A 24450-nucleotide genomic window follows, 5' to 3' on the forward strand; every position below is an offset into this window, starting at 1 on the left:
CCATTCACCCATCTCAATGTAACATCGATAGGTTTAGGCTACTACATGATACTAACATTTTCCCTGTACCCATCATGAGGCTGCTACAATCTAGCCTATGAATGAACGTTTACAATGTAGGGACACAGGTTGAGAGAATTTTGAGTAATCAAAGTGACCAATAGTGACATATTCAAAACAGCCTTGCACACTCTTGCCTGCATCTAGCTGATCTAGGGAGTAATCATTAGTTCAGTTGCAAACAAGAGTTTCTATTGGACAAATACAGGTATGTTTTTCACTGTTTGCTTCCGTACAAGAAACGTTTTTCAACAGAATCTGCAAAATGAATAGACCCATGAACACACGCAAACACAGTTAACTTTCATAGCAGCCACATACAAACAGCATGATCACTTTGCTCACATCTATCTACACGCTCTCCTCCTCTCACCTTTTCCCTTCGCTTGTGGACTTTCTGTGACCAGGCGCAAAACCTTTCCAAGCCAAACCTTCATGTCATGACCGCTAACCGCTACACACAGCCTACACCATTGTCACCATATTAGCTAATGCCAGTCAACATAGCGAATAGAACTAACTACGTTAGTAAACCCGCTACAGTCATGCAGTACAGTGTACAGTCAGCAAGCAGTTTAGCAGTCACACCAGCGGGCCCCAGTGGCAATAAATTATTAAAACCAAAAGCTACTTTGACTTGGAAGAGATCCAGTGTTGGATAGCCATAGCCAGCTAGCTAACATAGCATCCCTCTGTTTTGGCTAGGTGTTAAAAGTAGGCTAAACTAGCTAGCTCCATTCATTAGCTAAGTAAGTTAAAGCGTTTAAAAAAATCTGAAATATTGCTAGCTCTCTCTCTCTCTCTCTTGCTTCTCCTTAATTTTGGAAGAAATTAATTTCTTCAAAACTGTTCAACTATTGTCTTTCTCTTCGAGTCAACTACTCACCACATTCTATGCACTGCAGTGCTAGCTAGCTGTAGCTTATGCTTTCAGTAGTAGACTTATTCTTCGATCCTTTGATTTAGTGGAAAACATGTCAGTTCATGCTGCAAGAGCTCTGATAGGTTGGAGGATGTCCTGCAGAAGTTGTCATAATTACTGTGTAAGTCTATGGAAGGGGGTGAGAACCATGAGCCTCCTAGGTTTTGTATTGAAGTCAATGTACCCAGAGGAGGACGGACACTACAGCATGGTGCTACCCTACAGAGTGTTGCCGAGGCTACTGTCGACCTTCATTGCAAAACATTGTGTTTTAATCTATTATTTGGCGAAATGAATATATTTAGTATAGTTTTATCTAAAAAAGGATCACTTTTTGAATGTTTCACTATTTTTATGAAATGCACTGAGAATGGCCCTCCCCTTCCTGCTCTGAGCCGCCTCCACTGGGAGTTGAATCTCTGATCTTATTAACATCGCCTTTCTTACGCTTTCGCTTCATCGCTTCTCCCTTCCCATCTCTTATCGGAGAGCCAACAGCGCCATCTCCTGAAACGATGGACTAACTAGTTTTTCACTCGTCACTTCATCCTCATCTCATAAAGGAAGTGGTAACAGTGAATTTGATAAAGTTATTAAGAAATCCTAGCACACCCTATTGTAATCCTATAGTTTCTCACTGAGAGAGAACTGTGCAGAGGAAAGGGAGTGTTATAGAATGTTAGCCTCTCTTCTCTTTACTGATCTGTGAGCACCTGGTCAGTTCTGGTGTGTTTTGTTCACTTCTACTGTAAAGATATTGAGATGATCATGGATTTGACCATAGTGTTGAATGCCCTCTGTGAGGCTTCTCACGTAACAATATACACTGAGTGGACAAAACATTAAGATCATCCTTCCTAATATTGATTTTCTCCTCCCCCTTTGCCCTCAGAACAGCCTCAATTTGACGGCTATGAACGCTACAAGGTGCCAAAGCATTCCACAGCGATGCTGACCCATATGAACTCTACAAGGTGCCAAAGCATTCCATAGGGATGCTGACCCATATGAACTCTACAAGGTGCCAAAGCATTCCACAGGGATGCTGAAAAAATGCTAGCAGGTTGCCAAAGTTCATTCACAGGGATGCGCCTGCCACCTACTAGCACACCCCGTTCAAAGGCACATAAATCTTTTGTCTTGCCCAATCTGACCCTCTGAATCTACATATACACAATCCATGACTTAAATATCTCATGCTGACCCAATCCCCAATGCTTCCTCCTCTTCATCACATTGGTCTGATGTCCTGTGGGTGGTGGACTGTTCTTGATACACACGGGAAACTGTTGAGTGAAAAAACCCAGCAGCGTTGCAGTTCTTGACACAAACCAGTGTCGCCTGCCACCTACTAGCACACCCCGTTCAAAGGCACTTAAATCTTTTGTCTTGCCCAATCACCCTCTGAATGGCACATATACACAATCCATGACTTAATTATCTCATGGCTTAAAATCCTTGAACATGTCTCTTCCCCATCATCTACATTGATTTGTTGACCATTTAACAAGTGACATCAATAAGGGATCATAGCTTTCACCTGGTCAGTCAATGTCATAGAAAGAGCAGGTGTCCTTGACCTTTCGTACACTCAATGTCGTGTGACGTTTGACTGAGTGGAACTGCTTCCCTCTGCAGTTGTCTGTGAGAAACTACAAGTGATGATCAGTTTTCTGTGAGAAACTGCAAGTGATGATCAGTTGTCTGTGAGAAACTACAAGTGATGATCAGTTTTCTGTGAGAAACTGCAAGTGATGATCCGTTTTCTGTGAGAAACTACAAGTGATGATCAGTTTTCTGTGAGAAACTGCAAGTGATGATCCGTTTTCTGTGAGAAACTACAAGTGATGATCAGTTTTCTGTGAGAAACTACAAGTGATGATCAGTTTTCTGTGGGAAACTACAAGTGATGATCAGTTTTCTGTGGGAAACTACAAGTGATAATCAGTTTTCTGTGGGAAACTACAAGTGATAATCAGTTTTCTGTGGGAAACTACAAGTGATGATCAGTTTTCTGTGGGAAACTACAAGTGATGATCAGTTTTCTGTGGGAAACTACAAGTGATGATCAGTTTTCTGTGAGAAACTACAAGTGATGATCCGTTTTCACCATTTCTTTTTTACTACGTAACTTTTGTTTATTCATAGACAAACTCTGAAACATGTTTATTAAATTGTCTTTTAAAACTAGATTTGTTCCAGTCAACAAATTCATAAAGCAACTCCCATTATTTCTCTTTATGCATAAATGCCTCCTTTATCAAAGTGTTCATCTAATCCAACTATCAGTGTGTTTAAGACCTGTACATAGTATATTTATCACACCCATCTAGCTAATTCATCTAACCCAACTATTAGTGTGTTTAAGACCTTTACATTGTATATTTATCACACCCATCTAGCTAATTCATCTAACCCAACTATTAGTGTGTTTAAGACCTTTACATAGTATATTTATCACACCCATCTAGCTAATTCATCTAACCCAACTATCAGTGTGTTTAAGACCTTTACATAGTATATGTATCACACCCATTGAAATTCCCAACAACTATACAGGTCACACCATCTAGCGACTCAGTGACAGAAACAAGATGGAGGAGTGACAGAACAAGATGGAGGAGACATGTTCATCTCCTTCCAACTCTCCTCCTCTGAAACAGTTGGGAGTAATATTCAAACCAACCCATGACATTTTATTTTATTACAAGCAAATGTTAGGATACATGACATACCAGACTCCTAGATGACATACCAGACTCCTAGATGACATACCAGACTCCTAGATGACATACCAGACTCCTATGACATACCAGGTCATGGGCTCCACATTCTGATACACAGCTAGAATTCTCATTCTTCCACAGGAGTGAGGAATATTCTCTGATTAAGGCAGTTGTAGTAAGTCTGGATCACATGCCAGTATATTGGACAACCACATGCATATTATCTGACACCCTTACAGTATATAATGCAGTATAAAATATACACCGAGCTTACCTAACATTAGTACCGAGCTAAAAATCCTTCTTTACATCTGTCATCTACTGATTGAAGAGACATCAATAAGGGATCATAGCTTTCACCTGATCAGTCAATGCCATGGAAATATGTTGTATACTCGGTGTATATTCATACCCAAGGCACAAGACAAAAGCTATTTTAAAAGTACGACAAGCACCTTCTCATCTCTTTAAGACAGTGTGCAAGTATTTGGTTAGACGTCATTAACCCTTTATAAATGCTGTTCATTTGGTCCGCTCGTGGCCAAACTAGATCAGATCAGTTAAATGTATTATTTCTTAACAATGTCTAAATGCATTTCACCCATTGTCCCCCCCCCTCCTCCATGCTTTCATAGGTCATTGTCAGGCAGAATGAGGTTCTATATTGTTTGAATATGACTCTGAACATCTGAAAAACAGCTCCACATGCTAAAGCCACGTGCACAAAAATAATCCATTAAAAAGTGAGAAAAGATTCAAACACGTTATACTGAGTATCTGAGGACGTCAAATACTAAAATACTGGAACAGACAGGACTTTGAGTTGAAATCTGACACGTTTATACAATTCCTTTGACTAATTTGGGCACTTGTTCAGGTTAATACAGGGTTCAGCGTTGCTAACCCGCAAACCTCCAGTAACTTTCTTAAAATCCCAGGTTTCTAGAAACCCCCGAAATGGAAGATCCCCAGAATCAATAGGGAATAAGCAGGACATCCGGGAAAGGCAGGGAATTGTCCAGAGTTTCTGGGACGTTGGGAAAGCTACTGAACATGTTGTCAGTGTCGCCCCCTAGGGACTCGGAGGTCTACTTGCGTCCGACAGTCTCAGCCAGTTTCTTCAGTCTCTTCTTCAGTTCCAGAGGAAACTGCTCGTAACATTTCTTACACACAGGCTTCATGTCAAACTCCACAAACTTGTTCCTGTCAACAGAGGACAGGGGAGACACAGTCAGTATTTTTGTAATGCATTTTGGGCTCCATTGTGTATGAAATGTGCTTTACGAATAATATATATATTGTATTCTCATGAACAGCAGCACATGCAGATTTCTAATCCTTAGCAAGTTACACTACGATCACACAACTAGCATGACAGGACAGAAATGCAGTCAGATTACTGTTTGTTCCACTTCAGTACAATATTTCATTTTAAAGGGAAATGACCTCCATAACATACAGTGCCTTGCGAAATTATTACCCCTTGAACTTTGCGACCTTTCGCCACATTTCACCCTGCTTCAAACATAAAGATATAAAACTGTATTTTTTTGTGAAGAATCAACAACAAGTGGGACACAATCATGAAGTGGAACGACATTTATTGGATATTTCAAACTTTTTTAACAAATCAAAAACTAAAAATTGGGCGTGCAAAATTATTCAGCCCCCCCTTAAGTTAATACTTTGTAGCGCCACCTTTTGCTGCGATTACATCTGTAAGTGCACTACGTTGGGGTATGTCTCTATCAGTTTTGCACATTTGAGAGACTGAAATTCTTTCCATTCCTCCTTGCAAAACAGCTCGAGCTCAGTGAGGTTGGATGGAGGATGGAAATGAAAGGATTTGACAGGAAGTGAACAGCAGTTTTCAGTTCTTTCCACAGATTCTCGATTGGATTCAGGTCTGGACTTTGACCTGGCCATTCTAACACCTGGATATGTTTATTTTTGAACCATTCCATTGTAGATTTTGACAGGATGTTTTGGATCATTGTCTTGTTGGAAGACAAATCTCCGTCCCAGTCTCAGGTCTTTTGCAGACTCCATCAGGTTCTTCCAGAATGGTCCTGTATTTGGCTCCATCCATCTTCCCATCAATTTTAACCATCTTCCTGTCCCTGCTGAAGAAAAGCAGGCCCAAACCATGATGCTGCCACCACCATGTTTGACAGTGGGGATGGTGTGTTCAGGAAGTGATGAGCTGTGTTGCTTTTACGCCAAACATAACTTTTTGCATTGTTGCCAAAAAGTTCAATTTTGGTTTCATCTGACCAGAGCACCTTCTTCCACATGTTTGGTGTGTCTCCCAGGTGGCTTGTGGCAAACTTTAAACAACACTTTTTATGGATATCTTTAAGAAATGGCTTTCTTCTTGCCACTCTTCCATAAAGGCCAGATTTGTGCAATATACGACTGATTGTTGTCCTATGGACAGAGTCTCCCACCTCAGCTGTAGATCTCTGCAGTTCATCCAGAGTGATCATGGGCCTCTTCCTGCATCTCTGATCAGTCTTCTCCTTGTATGAGCTGAAAGTTTAGAGGGACGGCCAGGTCTTGGTAGATTTGCAGTGGATTTGATACTCCTTCCATTTCAATATTATCGCTTGCACAGTGCTCCTTGGGATGTTTAAAGCTTGGGAAAACTTTTTGTATCCAAATCCGGACTTTAAACATTCTTACAAGAGTATCTCGGACCTTCCTGGTGTGTTCCTTGTTCTTCATGATGCTCTCTGCGCTTAACGGACCTCTGAGACTATCACAGTGCAGGTGCATTTATACGGAGACTTGATTACTACACACAGGTGGATTGTATTTATCATCATTAGTCATTTAGGTCAACATTGGATCATTCAGAGATCCTCACTGAACTTCGAACTTCTGGAGAGAGTTTGCTGCTGAAAGTAAAGGGGTCTGAATAATTTTGCACGCCCAATTTTGGGTCAGTTTTTGATTTTTAAAAAATTTTGAAATATCCAATAAATGTCATTGTACTTCATGATTGTGTCCCACTTGTTGTTGATTCTTCACAAAAAAATACAGTTTTATATCTTTATGTTTGAAGCCTGAAATGTGGCAAAAGGTCGCAAAGTTCAAGGGGGCTTGAATTACTTTCGCAAGGCACTGTATGTATGTCAAGATTACACATTACACCTTTCATCTGAGTACGTCCCAAATGGCACCCTATTCCCTATATAGTGCACTGTTGGACCAGGGCCCCATTGCACCCTGTTCCCTTTATAGTGCACTACGTTGAACCAGGGCCCTATTGCACCCTGTTCCTTTTATAGTGCACTCGTTGGACTAGGGCCCTATTGCACCCTGTTCCCTTTATAGTGCACTACGTTGGACCAGGGCCCTATTGCACCTGTTCCCTTTATGGTGCACTACGTTGGACCAGGGCCCTATTGCACCTATTCCCTAGTAGTGCACTACGTTGGACCAGGGCCCACAGGTTGTCATTTGGGACGCAATCCATTGTCACATAACAGAAGAACATGACGGAGCAATGACAGAACAGATCAAGCAAACTGGTGGAGGTGAAAACAACAAAAAGTCAAGACAATAAGAGGAAAAGCTAAATGAAGAGTGACTTGGAAGTGGAATTACTAACCCATGGTCTGGATGGAAATGAAAGGAGGATTACCTAACCTTCATCCGTGATGGAAATGATAGTTCTGGCTGAATCTTAACAGTGTCTGGCGTTACTAACCTATGGAGAAGGAAATTTGTGTGTCAGGAAGCTGGGTCTTCATCTGTCTGATGACAGGTAGAGTCCCCTTCCTCTCTGTGGAATTACTAACCCATGGATGGAAATGAAAGGTTAGGATAGAGAAGATGACAGGTCTGGAATTAGCTAACCCATGGATGGAAATGGCTAGCTGAGGATAGAGAAGATGACAGGAAGAGGACTGGAAAAGTCTTCATCAGACAGATAACAGGTTTCTTTTACTGGTCTTTTGAGGCGTCCCTCTGGTGTTAGCGGGCCAGTCTGCGTTTCAGCTCCTCAGGCATCCGTGTCTGGTGTTAGCTAGTTACAGGCTTCTTCAACCTCTACAAACTTGTCTCTGTTACACCACAGGGAGGGAGGGGTCTTCATCCGAGAAGAGAAAACAGAGGGAGAGAGAGAGAGAGAGAGAGAGAGAGAAGAAAATCCGTGTCAGAGGGAGAGAAGAAGAGAAAACAGAGGGAGAGAGAGAGAAAACAGAGGGAGAGAAGAGAACAGAGGGGATCTGAGAGAGAGAGAGAGAAAACAGAGAGAGAGAGAAGAGAAAACAGAGGGGGAGAGAGAAGAGAAAACAGAGGATGGAAAAAGCACAGGGTGGAGAAGTGAGAAGACTAGAGAAAATAAGAGAGAAAAAAGCAGATTGTGTCCAATAGAAGGTTAGAGAAAACACAGTACTTTAATAGGGAATAGGGTGTCATTTGGGACACAGATTGAGTTAGGTTAAGGCGGGACAACGACAGACAGGATGAGCTAAAGGGTAGGAAAGAGCCCAGTATAATATCACTGATATATAATAATGTAATAATAACATACTTGAGGGTGAGCTTGGTGTTGCAGGTGGCGCAGGAGAAACAGTTCACACACCATGCTTTGTTCAGGGCTGAAACCACTACAGGGACAACAGAAAGTCCATTATGGCGTGTTAGATCCTTCTAAAACAATTCATTCAAAATGAGAAACAGTTGATGCTTACCGTCTCCTTCAATCACTCTGTTTGCAGTGGAAGCTACTGGGTCATCACCAAAGAGCTGGGTTGAGACACGGGCAGAGATGGTGTTAGCATTTCATTCATCCAAACATACACGACTGGCTAGCTTTAACCATTCTGGCTTTTTACATATCAGTCAGTGCCAGCCAGAACAACATGCAATAACTGGTGTTAGCTCTGCAACCCCTTCATCCCATAAACGTCTGTGGACATGAGTTACTGGGACCTGTCAAACATAGTGCATTACATGGGAATAGGGGACCATTTACCTGGTTGTAGTGGGTCTCAGTCAGATCATGGTGTACTACCTGGTTGTAGTGGGTCTCAGTCAGATCTGGCTTACTACCTGGTTGTAGCTGGGTCTCAGTCAGATCATAGCTTTATTACCTAGTTGTAGTGGGTCTCAGTCAGATCATAGCTTTACTGGCCTGGTTGTCATCCGTGGGTCTCACAGTAGGCCAGACCCTTCCTCTCATAGTGGCGGTGTCCAAGGAACGGCTTCTCCGTGTCTTAGCACACACAAAATGCTGCAAACACAGGCAACATCACATGTTAGCATGGCTAACTGTAGAAACAGGCAACATCACATGTTAGCATGGCTAAAGGCTAACTGTAGTACCAGGCAACATCACATGTTAGCATGGCTAATGGCTAACTGTAGTACCAGGCAACATCATATGTTAGCATGGCTAACTGTAGTCACTGGTTAAGCAGCATCCCAAGTTAGCATGGCTAATAGCCGTGTCTTGTCACAGGCAGACGCCACCACACAGGCGTTAGCATATTGCTAACTCTACTCACAGGCACAAGCAGTTAAGTTAGCTAACTTTGCTAACTCTAGTCAGCTGCCATCAGGGCACGTATTCACAAAGAGTATCAGTGTAGGAGTGCTGGTCCCCACAGGATCAGGTGATCTACCTGTACATGTGTTATTCATTATGATCTTAAAGGTCATGAACAGTCAAAAAAAAAATCTATGATATTTGAATGAATCCAGGTTAAAGTATGAAAAATAACCATTGCTCCTACATTGATAAAGTCATAAAGCTACTGGTCCCCTCCCCCATGTCAAACACTTGGATTCACTGTTAAGGGGTTAGGGTGACATCACCCTAACTCATTTTAATACACCAATGGTAACATGATATTCGCTTACCTAATTTAAACAAGTACTGCTTTGTAACCAACATCGGAGAAGGCGTGTTTGTGGAGGGGTTTGGTTTATACAGCTACTCTACTGGTGCCAAAATTTGACTGTAGGGTGTCATCAAATATAATTAAAAGTTTACACTATTCATCTATGGTAGAAATACTCGTGTCCCCTTTTATCTGTGTCTGGTGTGAGCTGGGTCTTCATCAGTGTCTGGCGTTAGCTAGTTACTGGCTAGCTTGGGTCTTTATCCGTGTCTGGTGTTAGCTGGCTAGCTGGGTCTTCATCCGTGTCTGGCGTTAGCTAGTTACTGGCTAGCTGGGTCTTCATCCGTGTCTGGTGTTAGCTAGTTACTGGCTAGCTGGGTCTTCATCCGTGTCTGGTGTTAGCTAGTTACTGGCTAGCTGGGTCTTCATCCGTGTCTGGTGTTAGCTAGTTACTGGCTATCTGGGTCTTCATCTGTGTCTGGTGTTAGCTAGTTACTGGCTAGCTGGGTCTTCATCCGTGTCTGGTGTTAGCTAGTTACTGGCTAGCTGGGTCTTCATCCGTGTCTGGCGTTAGCTAGTTACTGGCTAGCTGGGTATATTCATCTGTGTCTGGCGTTAGCTAGTTACTGGCTAGCTGGGTCTTCATCCGTGTCTGGTGTTAGCTAGTTACTGGCTAGCTGGGTCTTCATCCGTGTCTGGCGTTAGCTAGTTACTGGCTAGCTGGGTCTTCATCTGTGTCTGGCGTTAGCTAGTTACTGGTTAGCTGGGTCCTCATCTGTGTCTGGTGTTAGCTAGTTACTGGCTAGCTGGGTCTTCAATGTTTCAATGTTTGAGTTGCGTATCACCACATTTGCTTGAGATTATTTTACTGCAACACTGTATCCAAGTTGTTTGACGTCGGGGTTTCAAAGAGCTGTCAGTCAAGGAGCGCTCACAAGAATAAGCTCCCCACTCAGCCTGTCTTTTCAAACTTCCTGGTAGTTAGAGAGAGAGAGAACTTTTCCCTCACATTGAGCATTTCTATCCAAAACAAATATTATGGGTGATATTTTAGTCACTCAAAATGCTATTTTACATGGGAATCAGAATGACTGTTTGGGACCTTTAAAGACTAAACTAACCCTATATAACAGCCCTACTCTGAGAGCTTTATGAATACAACTGGCCCAAGTAACTCAACAGGGCTTGGTCAGAAAAATGCATGACACACACACACACACAGCAGTCATTCAGGACAGGCAGCGGAACAGTGGCCTCTAGTGGAGAGAATGTCTACTGCAGGCAGGCCAGGCACTGTGGACTACTTGTCGTGTATTCATCAGTACTGTAAAGTTGTGAGAGATTAAAATGCAACAATGTGCATGTGTTTAGCCACCCACACCCATGTATTTCTGGGTGAGAAGAACTTATCTGTGAATGTGGTAACGGTGTGCCTCTTGTTTCTATTGACATATGACGGGTGTTTGTGGCTGAAGAGTGTAGTTGTGTAGCTAGCTATGCAATGTTGTTTCCTGTAGTGCAGTTTCTATGTGTGGGAGGAGAAAGACCTCCTTTCTCCTTGTATGTGTCCCAAATGGCACCCTATTCCCTACATAGGGCCCTAACTCTGACCAGAACACTATGGGCTCTGGTTAAAGTAGTGCACTACATAGGGCCCTAACTCGGACCAGAACACTATGGGCTCTGGTTAAAACTTAGTGCACCACATAGGGCCCTAACTCTGACCAGAACACTATGGGCTCTGGTTAAAACTTAGTGCACCACATAGGGACTACTGCCATTTGGGACATAACACCTTCTCACCATGTTAAAGTGCCACTCGCAGTAGGCATAGCCCTTACATTCATAGTAGGGATGGCCCTGGAACGATCGCTCACATACACTACACCCAAAGTGCTGGGAGAGGAGGAGGGTGGAGGAGAGAGGAGGAGGGTGGAGGAGAGAGGAGGAGGGGGGAGGAGAGAGGAGGAGGGGGGAGGAGAGAGGAGGAGGGGGGAGGAGAGAGGAGGAGGGGGGAGGAGAGAGGAGGAGGAGGGAAGGGGAGGAGAAGGGAGGGATAAAAGAAGCCACAAAGATGAGGATGTAGAGAAGAATTAAGTATGAAGGAAAGTGTTGGAAGGAAAAGAAAGGTGTCACAGGATGGAGAGCCGATAGAGTTACTCACAGTCCAATACGCTCTCTGAACACCAAGGAAATTATAAAAATGGAACATATAATTTCTTTGTAAAAGCTTACTCAACAAACATCTGACTAACCAAATATGTCTAAAATACCACTAGATCCCATCATGTCATTTGTGACCACACACCTCGACGTGCCACTGCTTGCCCATGGCGTTGACCACGCGTCCCTCGATGGGCCTCCTGCAGGCGCCACAGATCGGCACCCCCATCTTATCATGGCAGGGCAGACAGTACAGCTCTCCCTTCAGCTCCCTGGCATCTGCTGTCAGCTCCTTACTACAGGGAGAGGGGAGGGACAAACATTACTACAGCTCCTTATTACAGGGAGAGGGGAGGGACAAACATTATATTACACAAAACACACACACACACAAACAGTGGTTTTGAAGCAGGGTAAATGGTAACAACTTAAACACTCTTGCTTTCATTATTCAAAATATTGACTGAACCACATAATGGAATCAGGAGCACATTATGTCAGATATCAGGAGGGAGCCGTGGAAGCGTACTGACCCACAGTTGTTGCAGTTGAAGTGGTCGGGGTGGTAGGGGGACAAACATCGTTCTTAAAGATGAGGGGGCTGTCTCGATGATGGCATGGCATTTCTGACAGATGTACTTCCCAGACCTCTAGCCTTCTCACGGTTATGACAGGGTCGACACAGGTGCCTGGTGGGAACAAACATTACTACAGCTCCTTACTACAGGGAGAGGGGAGGGACAAACATTACTACAGGGAGAGGGGAGGGACAAACATTACTACAGGGAGAGGGGAGGAACAAACATTACTACAGCTCTTTACTACAGGGAGAGGGGAGGGACAAACATTACTACAGGGAGAGGGGAGGGACAAACATTACTACAGCTCTTTACTACAGGGAGAGGGGAGGGACAAACATTACTACAGGGAGAGGGGAGGGACAAACATTACTACAGGGAGAGGGGAGGGACAAACATTACTACAGGGAGAGGGGAGGAACAAACATTACTACAGCTCTTTACTACAGGGAGAGGGGAGGGACAAACATTACTACAGGGAGAGGGAGGGACAAACATTACTACAGCTCTTTACTACAGGGAGAGGGGAGGGACAAACATTACTACAGGGAGAGGGGAGGGACAAACATTACTACAGCTCCTTACTACAGGGAGAGGGGAGGGACAAACATTACTACAGGGAGAGGGGAGGGACAAACATTACTACAGCTCCTTACTACAGGGAGAGGGGAGGGACAAACATTACTACAGCTCCTTACTACAGGGAGAGGGGAGGGACAAACATTACTACAGCTCCTTACTACAGGGAGAGGGGAGGGACAAACATTACTACAGCTCCTTACTACAGGGAGAGGGGAGGGACAAACATTACTACAGCTCCTTACTACAGGGAGAGGGGAGGGACAAACATTACTACAGCTCCTTACTACAGGGAGAGGGGAGGGACAAACATTACTACAGGGAGAGGGGAGGGACAAACATTACTACAGCTCCTTACTACAGGGAGAGGGGAGGGACAAACATTACTACAGGGAGAGGGGAGGGACAAACCTTACTACAGCTCCTTACTACAGGGAGAGGGGAGGGACAAACATTGCTACAGGGAGAGGGGAGGGACAAACATTACTACAGCTCTTTACTACAGGGAGAGGGGAGGGACAAACATTACTACAGCTCCTTACTACAGGGAGAGGGGAGGGACAAACATTACTACAGCTCCTTACTACAGGGAGAGTGGAGGGACAAACATTACTACAGCTCTTTACTACAGGGAGAGGGGAGGGACAAACATTACTACAGCTCTTTACTACAGGGAGAGGGGAGGGACAAACATTACTACAGCTCCTTACTACAGGGAGAGGGGAGGGACAAACATTACTACAGCTCTTTACTACAGGGAGAGTGGAGGGACAAACATTACTACAGCTCTTTACTACAGGGAGAGGGGAGGGACAAACATTACTACAGCTCCTTACTACAGGGAGAGTGGAGGGACAGACATTACTACAGGGAGAGGGGAGGGACAAACATTACTACAGGGAGAGGGGCGGGACAAACATTACTACAGCTCTTTACTACAGGGAGAGGGGAGGGACAAACATTACTACAGCTCCTTACTACAGGGAGAGACAAACATTACTACAGCTCCTTACTACAGGGAGAGGGGAGGGACAAACATTACTACAGCTCCTTACTACAGGGAGAGGGGAGGGACAAACATTACTACAGCTCCTTACTACAGGGAGAGGGGAGGGACAAAGCAGGATGGGTAAGTACATCCAACATGTCTCTCTGGACAGGGACAAAGCAGGATGGGTAAGTACATCCAACATGTCTCTCTGGACAGGGACAAAGCAGGATGGGTAAGTACATCCAACATGTCTCACTGGACAGGGACAAAGCAGGATGGGTAAGTACATCCAACATGTCTCTCTGGACAGGGACAAAGCAGGATGGGTAAGTACATCCAACATGTCTCACTGGACAGGGACAAATTGTATCAGCATATTGATTGTGCAACCAGGGCTGGCAAAACCTTGGATCATTGCTATTCTAACTTCCGCGACGCATATAAGGCCCTGCCCCGCCCTCCTTTCAGAAAAGCTGACCACGACTCCATTTTGTTGATCCCTGCCTACAGACAGAAACTAAAACAAGAAGCTCCCACGCTGAGGTCTGTCCAACGCTGGTCCGACCAAGCTGACTCCACACTCCAAGACTGCTTCCATCACGTGGACTGGGACATGTTTCGTATTGCGTCAGATAACAACATTGACGAATACGCTGATTCGGTGTGCGAGTTCATTAGAACGTGCGTTGAGATGTCGTTCCCATAGCAACGATTAAAACATTCCCAAACCAGAAACCGTGGATTGATGGCAGCATTCGCGTGAAACTGAAAGCGGAACCACTGCTTTTAATCAGGGCAAGGTGACTGGACACATGACTGAATACAAACAGTGCAGCTATTCACTCCGTAAGGCTATCAAACAAGCTAAGCGTCAGTATAGAGTCAAAGTAGAAACTCAATTCAACGGCTCAGACACAAGAGGCATGTGGCAGGGTCTACAGTCAATCACGGACTACAAGAAGAAATCCAGCTCAGTCATGGACCAGGATGTCTTGCTCCCAGACAGACTAAATAACTTTTTTGCCCGCTTTGAGGACAATACAGTGCCACTGACACGGCCTGCAACGAAAACATGTGGTCTCTCCTTCACTGCAGCTGAGGTGAGTAAAACATTTAAAAGTGTTAACCCTCGCAAGGCTGCAGGCCCAGACGGCATCCCCAGCCGCGCCCTCAGAGCATGCGCAGACCAGCTGGCTGGTGTGTTTACGGACATATTCAATCAATCCCTATCCCAGTCTGCTGTTCCCACATGCTTCAAGAGGGCCACCATTGTTTCTGTTCCCAAGAAAGCTAAGGTAACTGAGCTAAACGACTACCGCCCCGTAGCACTCACTTCCGTCATCATGAAGTGCTTTGAGAGACTAGTCAAGGACCATATCACCTCCACCCTACCTGACACCCTAGACCCACTCCAATTTGCTTACCGCTCAAATAGGTCCACAGACGATGCAATCTCAACCACACTGCACACTGCCCTAACCCACCTGGACAAGAGGAATACCTATGTGAGAATGCTGTTCATCGACTACAGCTCGGCATTTAACACCATAGTACCCTCCAAGCTCGTCATCAAGCTCGAGACCCTGGGTCTCGACCCCGCCCTGTGCAACTGGGTACTGGACTTCCTGACGGGCCGCCCCCAGGTGGTGAGGGTAGGCAACAACATCTCCACCCCGCTGACCCTCAATACTGGGGCCCCACAAGGGTGCGTTCTGAGCCCTCTCCTGTACTCCCTGTTCACCCAGAAGGCGAGGTCAGTACAAGTGCATCAAAGCTGGGACCGAGAGACTGAAAAACAGCTTCTATCTCAAGGCCATCAGACTGTTAAACAGCCACCACTAACATTGAGTGGCTGCTGCCAACACACTGACTCAACTCCAGCCACTTTAATAATGGGAATTGAGGGGAAATGATGAAAAATATATCACTAGCCACTTTTAAACAATGGTACCTAATATAATGTTATAATTGTTACTACACTTTATCTACAGTTTGGGAAAGTATTGGCCTCCTTTCTGATGTTCTCTCTGAATGTTATCAGATCTTCAACCAAAACCTGATATTAGATCAAGGGAACCTGAGTTTACAAATATCAACAAACTGAGAAAATCAGAAAATGGGGCAAATACTTTCTCACAGCACTGTTTTATACAAACATACTGTTGTGAGTTGATTTGTGATTGGTTAAATAGTCATCTACCATGGTATAATGTGCAGTGTGATTGGCTGGGGACTCCCCTGCATAATGTGCAGTGTGATTGGCTGGGGACTTCCCTGCATAATGTGCAGTGTGATTGGCTGGACTCCTGCATCAGTGTGATTGGCTGGGGATAATGTGTGATTGGCTGTGCATGCACTTGGCTGTGATTGGCTCCCCCTGCATAATGTGCAGTGTGATTGGCTGGAGACTCCCCTGCATAATGTGCAGTGTGATTGGCTGGGGACTCCCCTGCATAATGTGCAGTGTGATTGGCTGGGGACTCCCCTGCATAATGTGCAGTGTGATTGGCTGAGGACTCCCCTGCATAATGTGCAGTGTGATTGGCTGGAGACTCACCTGCCAGCGTTCTTGACGAAGCCGACGTCAGCGAGCACAGCCTGGCAGATATCACAGCAGAAACAATCAGGATGCCAGCTGTTGTTCATGGCCTTGATCACACGGCCAATGATGAACTCCCCTGAGAACACCGACCCACCAATACAACATGAGAACACACACACACACAGTGGATTTACAAAGAGATTTGGTGTGTGTGTGTGTGTGTGTGTGTGTGTCTGTGTATGCGTATGCGGTGTGTGTGTGTGTATGCGGTGTGTGTGTGGTGTGTGTAAGCTGTGTATGTGTGTGTGTGGTGTGTGGTGTGGTGTGTGTGTATGTGGTGTATGTGGTGTATGTGTGTATGTGGTGTATGTGTGTATGTGGTGTATGGTGTATGTGTGTGTGTGGTGTGGTGTGTGGTGTGTGTGTGTGTGTATGGGTGTATGTGTGTGTGTGTGTGTGGAGTATGTGTGTGTGGTGTATGTGTGTGTGTGGTGTATGGGTGTATGTGTGGTGTATGTGTGTGTGTGGTGTATGGGTGTATGTGTGGTGTATGTGTGTGTGGTGTATGGGTGTATGTGTGGTGTATGGTGTATGGGTGTATGTGTGGTGTATGTGTGTGTGTGTGGTGTATGTGTGTGTGTGTATGTTGTATGTGGTGTGGTGTGTGTGTATGTGGTGTGTGTGTATGTGTGTATGTGGTGTATGTGGTGTATGTGTGTATGTGGTGTATGGTGTATGTGTGTGTGTGGTGTGTGTATATGTGTGTGTGGTGTATGTGTGTGTGGTGTGTGTGTGTGTGTATGGGTGTATGGGTGTGTGGTGTATGTGTGTGTGGTGTATGGGTGTATGGTGTATGTGTGGTGTATGTGTGGTGTATGTGTGTGTGTGGTGTATGGGTGTATGTGTGGTGTATGTGTGTGTGTGTATGTTGTATGTGGTGTATGTGTGGTGTATGTGTATGTTGTATGTGGTGTATGTGTGGTGTATGTGTGTGTGTGTGTGTGTATGTTGTATGTGGTGTATGTGTGGTGTATGTGTGTGTGTGTGTGTATGTTGTATGTGGTGTATGTGTGTGTGTGTGTATGTTGTATGTGTGTGTGTGTGTGTGTATGTGTGTATGGTGTATGGTGTATGTGTGTATGGTGTATGTGTGTGTGTGGTGTGTGTGGTGTGTGTGTGTGTGGTGTGTGTGTGTGGTGTATGTGTGTGTGGTGTATGTGTGTGTGGTGTATGTGTGTGTATGTGTGTGTGTGGTGTGTGTGGTGTGTGGTGTATGTGTGTGTGGTGTATGTGTGTGTGTGGTGTATGTGTGTGTGTATGTGTGTGTGTGTGTGTGGTGTGTGTGTGTGGTGTGTGTGTGTGTATGTGGTGTGTATGTGTGTATGTGGTGTATGTGTGTATGTGGGTGTGGTGTATGTGTGTGTGGTGTATGTGTGTGTGTATGTTGTATGTGTGTATGGTGTGTATGTGTGTATGGTGTATGTGTGTATGGGTGTGGTGTGTGTGTATGTGTGTGTGGTGTATGTGTGGTGTGTGGTGTATGTGGTGTATGTGTGTATGTGGTGTATGTGTGTGTGTGGGTGTATGTGGTGTATGTGTGTGTATGTATGGTGTGTGGGTGTATGTGTGTGTGGTGTATGTGTGTGTGGTGTATGTGTGTGTGTATGGTGTATGTATGGTGTATGTGTGTGTGGTGTATGTGTGTGTATGTGTGTATGGTGTATGTGTGTGTGTGTATGGTGTGTGTGTGTGTGTGTGTGTGTGTGTGTGTGTGTGTGTGTGTGTGTGTGTGTGTGTGTGTGTGTGTGGTGTATGTGTGTATGGTGTATGTGTGTATATATGTATGTGTGTATGTACTCACCACACTGGTGGCTGCAGGGAGCATATGTATGTGTATATATGTATATGTGTGTGTGTGTGTATGTACTCACCACACTGGTGGCAGCAGGGAGCGTATGTATGTGTATATATGTATATGTGTGTGTGTGTGTGTATGTATATGTACTCACCACACTGGTGGCAGCAGGGAGCGTATGTATGTATATATATATATATGTATGTACTCACCACACTGGTGGCAGCAGGGAGCGTATGTGTATGTATATATATGTATGTACTCACCACACTGGTGGCAGCAGGGAGCGTATGTGTATGTATATATATATATGTACTCACCACACTGGTGGCAGCAGGGAGCGTGTGTATGTATATATGTATATGTACTCACCACACTGGTGGCAGCAGGGAGCGTATGTATGTGTATATATATATATATATATATATGTGTGGACTCACCACACTGGTGGCAGCAGGGAGCGTATGTATATATATATGTATATATATATGTATGGACTCACCACACTGGTGGCAGCAGGGAGCGTATGTATATATATATATGTATATATACATATATATATATATGTGTGGACTCACCACACTGGTGGCAGCAGGGAGCGTATGTATATATATATATGTATATGGACTCACCACACTGGTGGCAGCAGGGAGCGTATGTATATATATATATATATATGTGTGGACTCACCACACTGGTGGCAGCAGGGAGCGTATGTATGTGTATGTATGTATATATGTGTGTACTCACCACACTGGTGGCAGCAGGGAGTGTATGTATATATATATATGTATATGGACTCACCACACTGGTGGCAGCAGGGAGTGTATGTATATATATGTATATGGACTCACCACACTGGTGGCAGCAGGGAGCGTATGTATGTGTATGTATCTATATATATATATATGTGTTGACTCACAACACTGGTGGCAGCAGGGAGCGTATGTATATATATATATGTATATATATATGTGTGGACTCACCACACTGGTGGCAGCAGGGAGCGTATGTATATATATATATGTATATGGACTCACCACACTGGTGGCAGCAGGGAGCGTATGTATGTGTATGTATCTATATATATATATGTGTTGACTCACAACACTGGTGGCAGCAGGGAGCGTATGTATATATATATGTATATATATATGTGTGGACTCACCACACTGGTGGCAGCAGGGAGTGTATGTATATATATATATGTATATGGACTCACCACACTGGTGGCAGCAGGGAGCGTATGTATGTGTATGTATCTATATATATATATGTGTTGACTCACAACACTGGTGGCAGCAGGGAGCGTATGTATATATATATGTATATATATATATGTGTGGACTCACCACACTGGTGGCAGCAGGGAGCGTATGTATATATATATATATGGACTCACCACACTGGTGGCAGCAGGGAGCGTATGTATATGTATATATATATATATATATGTATGGACTCACCACACTGGTGGCAGCAGGGAGCGTATGTATATGTATATATATATATATATATGTATGGACTCACCACACTGGTGGCAGCAGGGAGCGTATGTATATGTATATATATATATATATATATATATATGTATGGACTCACCACACTGGTGGCAGCAGGGAGCGTATGTATATGTATATATATATATATATATATATGTATGGACTCACCACACTGGTGGCAGCAGGGAGCGTATGTGTATATATATGTATGGACTCACCACACTGGTGGCAGCAGGGAGCTCACCACACTGGTGGCAGAAGAGCATCTGAAAGTCATGTTCACAGTATTTCCTGCCTTCAAACTGTCCGGAGAAAAAGGGTTCTTCACTCACACAATAAACCCAAACAGTGAACAGTTTGACATTTGAATAGTGGCAACTTTCCTCAAATTCCCCAGTTCTCCAGAAATCCTGGAGGGAATAAACCAGAAAACCAGAATCCTCCAACCATGATTTTTGGAAAACCTGGGAATTACAGGAATTTTGCATCCCTCCATTTTATGCCCTGTGTTGGTTTACCTCATAGAAGAGCCCCTCGGGGAACTGCTGGAAGCACTGTGCGCAGACGAAGCAGCCCTCGTGGTACAGCTCCCCGTTGCTGTTGACGATCTTCTCTGCCGGGGCGAAGCCGCTCTTACAGCGCTCGCACGACGCGTTTGCCAGGGCATTCGCCATGTTGCTATGGTGACAAAAATGTAAGTATGAAGATCAGAACAGACGACGACTCCAGAATTATTTGCTGCTCTTCTGTTGATCACTTTGACACAACAATCCCTGTGAAATTAGCCCAAATCTGTCTGTGGTCTTGCACAACTCAACTGACTGCAGTCATTGGCAGGGAGTTGGCACAATAACGACAAGAGACTGGCACTCTGTCTACCACGCCTTTCGTTCCAGTACTCTGCTGCCTGTGACTGGAACGAATTGCAAAAATCCCTGAAGTTGGAGACTTTTATCTCCCTCACCAACTTCAAACATGTGCTATCTGAGCAGCTAACCGATCGCTGCAGCTGTACATAGTCTATTGGTAAATAGCCCACCCATTTTCACCTACCTCATCCCCACACTGTTTTTATTTATTTACTTTTCTGCTCTTTTGCACACCAGTATTTCTACCTGTACATGACCATCTGATCATTTATCACTCCAGTGCTAATCTGCAAAATTGGAATTATTCGCCTACCTCCTCATGCCTTTTGCACACAATGTATATAGACTCCCCTTTTTTTCTACTGTGTTATTGACTTGTTAATTGTTTACTCCATGTGTAACTCTGTGTTGTCTGTTCACACTGCTATGCTTTATCTTGGCCAGGTCGCAGTTGCAAATGAGAACTTGTTCTCAACTAGCCTACCTGGTTAAATAAAGGTGTTCTCAACTAGCCTACCTGGTTAAATAAAGGTGTTCTCAACTAGCCTACCTGGTTAAATAAAGGTGTTCTCAACTAGCCTACCTGGTTAAATAAAGGTGTTCTCAACTAGCCTACCTGGTTAAATAAAGGTGTTCTCAACTAGCCTACCTGGTTAAATAAAGGTGTTCTCAACTAGCCTACCTGGTTAAATAAAGGTGTTCTCAACTAGCCTCCCTGGTTAAATAAAGGTGTTCTCAACTAGCCTACCTGGTTAAATAAAGATGAAATAAAATAATAAACAGCAGCAGAGTCTCCTGGAGGGGGCTTGAATAGGCCAATGCAATGTGAAAAGAAATCCAAAGATAAAGTTACTCCAACAGGGAACTGCTGGGCTGTTGGAAATCTGCCTTGAGAGTCTACAGAAATAACACTGGCAAAGGTCAATACACGTTCCTCTCTACTACAGATCAGTGTTTGCAGAGTGGGGGTGCATCCCAAGTGGCACTCTATTCTCTATATGGTGGACTCATTTTAACCACAGCCCTATGGCTGATTAAAGGTAGTGCACTACATAGGTAATAGGGAGCCATTTGGGACACAAAGACAAGCATGGTTTTAGGGGCGGGGCCTTGTCCCTAAGACAGTCTCTTACGCAAATCATATTACTCACAAAACACTGCTGTCACCGATGGAGACACACACGTTGCTCAGGGTCTGTGTCCTAATTTGGTCATCTGAGAGCAGTCAGACAGACATGATAGATCATAGCTGTCTGGTGGTATTCAGTGTTGGTTTATAACTTAATTGATCAGAGACACGTACTGTACTGTGTCGCCTCAACACTCATTGGCTAATTCCTAACGGTACACCCCAAATCAAGTGCCAAGAAATTACAACACCGTCTACAAATAGACCGTGTGTAATGATCCAAATAATCAAACTGGTTTAAAATTGAAAATAGATTGAATGTTTCGACTTAAAAGGGTTATAGAAACTAACCAACTAACGTTACCAAGCTAGAGAGGGAAAAACCGAGTTTGAAGTAGCTAACTTTAGCAACACAACACACACGTCCACTCACTTGACGTTACTAGCCTACTGTAGCAATCAGGTTAGCGAGTTAACTAGTTAACTTTATTTAAAAGCTATTTAATGTTTCAAGACGATTCCCACGCCCATCATTAAAAAAAATCACTATAGGTGTTACACTTTATCACATACAGTACCGCACCGAAAAAATTAGCTAACATTAGCTGCCCGGCTAGCTGTTAGCATGGTAACCTGCTGCGAAATTCGAGTGTTCTTACTTGGATCCAAGCTCTTACCTGCCCGTCATTTCTACTACTCCCAGCATCACCTATCCACACCACCGTTTCTGAAACGTATCGACTTTTCCCCGGGGTCTTCAAATAGGACGAGTAATGGATTGATCCGAGCGGCGACTCCTACCTAACCAACTAGCATTATTTTTTCTCCTCCAGTATCTTGGTGGAGCCACCCTTTTCTTGGTAGCTGGCGTTTTCTAAAGAAAAGGGACGGAATAGCGCCCTCTAACGGATATTACATTGATAGCACTCCTGTTGCACTGACTGCAACCGCCCTAAAGTTCTTCTGAACCGGGAGTGGACGACATACATTCCCCTGGGCGGCGGGAGGTTTGAATAAAAAATATTAACGCTTTGGGGGGAATGATTATTTTGGGTTAAAAAATAATGTAAACACTCCAGGCCACTCGTGAACGTCTAAAACTAAATAGAGAGTATGTAGAAAATATAATGGACCATTTTCAAATAACTGCAGCTTCTCTGAATTTTGAAATTCTGGTGTGGCCCTTGAGACAAAAAAATCCCACCCCTGTTCTAGACCCTTAACCAGCTGTTCAAATACTTTGAATATGCATCACACCTCTGCAATGACTGGATAGAGATGTCTGAGTGAGTAAAATCAAAATTTATTGGTTGTGTACACAGATTTGCATGATATAGATCAGCGTTTCCCAAACTATGTCCTCAAGACCCCAAGGGGGCACTTTGGGGGTTTTGCCCTAACACTACAAAGCTGATTCAAATAATCAACTAGTCATCCAGTTTTGATCATTTGAATCAGCTGTGTAGTGTTTGGGCAAAAACCAAAACGTGTAATCCCTGGGGTCCCGAGGAGCTGACAGACTGAAGAAGTGAAAGCCATGATCCTTTATTGATGTCACGTGTTAAATCCACATAAATCTGTGTAGATTAAGGGGAGGAGATTGGTTAATGAAGGATTTTTAAATCTTGAGACATGGATTGTGTATGTGCGCCATTCAGAGGGTGAATGGGCAAGACAAAAGATTGAAGTGCCTTTGAATGGGGAAGACAAAATATTTAAGAGCCTTTGAACGGGGTATGGTAGTAGGTGTCCGGCGCACTGGTTTGTGTCAAGAACTGCAACGCTGCTGAGTTTTTCACACTCGGACAGTTTCCCGTGTGTATCAAGAACGGTCCACCACCCAAAGGACATCAGCCAACTTGACACAACTGTAGGAAGCATTGAAGTCAATATGGGCCAGCATCCCTGTGGAACGCTCTTATGGGGTCAATTTCACGTCATATGTATTGAATTCAAAATCAAATCGTGAAGATGAAAAAAAAAACATGAGAATGTAAACATTTTCGACGACGGGTGAAATAAAGGATGTTGAAATCAATCTGTCAATTGAAAGCAAAATGTAAAGAATTGAAGGTCCGCTAGTTTTGGAGTGACGGTTCGTTTTAACCCAATCAATGAACATGACAGGCTTTTTTTCTATTGCCTATTTAAATAGACGGTCTGACGTCACGTTTTAGCTAACGTACTTCAAATGATCAGTCACCGGTCAATAATGTACGGATATTAGAAGCATGTCTATCTAATACATTTAATGACCATCTAACTACTTAGGTAAACATATGAATTACCTGTTGCACAACGTTTGGCTCAGGTGTATGGAGAGCCAGTTACCAACACCTGCGCCGAACGTTGTGCAACAGGTACATTAAAAAAAAAAAAAGTTTTACATTTGATTAATTTAGCAGTCGCTCTGGATCAGTTAGGATTAAGTTCCTTGCTCAGGGGCACAGAGTTTTCACCTTGTCAGAGCTGGGATTCGAACCAGCAACTTCTCCGTGACTGGCCCCTCGCTTTATCTGCCAGGTGTCATGGTAAATCAACATGGAGGCCTGAACTTACAGTGAATATCCGGCAGGGGGAGTAATTGTATCATGAATGCACCAGTGAATATTGAACTGCAATCTAAATGATGTTTTCTGACCTCCCTGTAGAAACTGGCGAGATTTAAACTTTTTCCAAAAG

General features: G+C 44.1%; 1 pseudogene; it reads right to left on the reverse strand.

Annotated features, from left to right (window-relative positions):
* Positions 1-4608: 4608 nt before the first annotated feature.
* LOC135536454 (LIM and senescent cell antigen-like-containing domain protein 1) lies at positions 4609-22641 on the reverse strand (annotated as a pseudogene).
* Positions 22642-24450: the final 1809 nt, after the last annotated feature.

Source organism: Oncorhynchus masou, unplaced genomic scaffold (assembly GCF_036934945.1).
Source record: "Oncorhynchus masou masou isolate Uvic2021 unplaced genomic scaffold, UVic_Omas_1.1 unplaced_scaffold_621, whole genome shotgun sequence".
Lineage (NCBI taxonomy): Eukaryota > Metazoa > Chordata > Actinopteri > Salmoniformes > Salmonidae > Oncorhynchus > Oncorhynchus masou.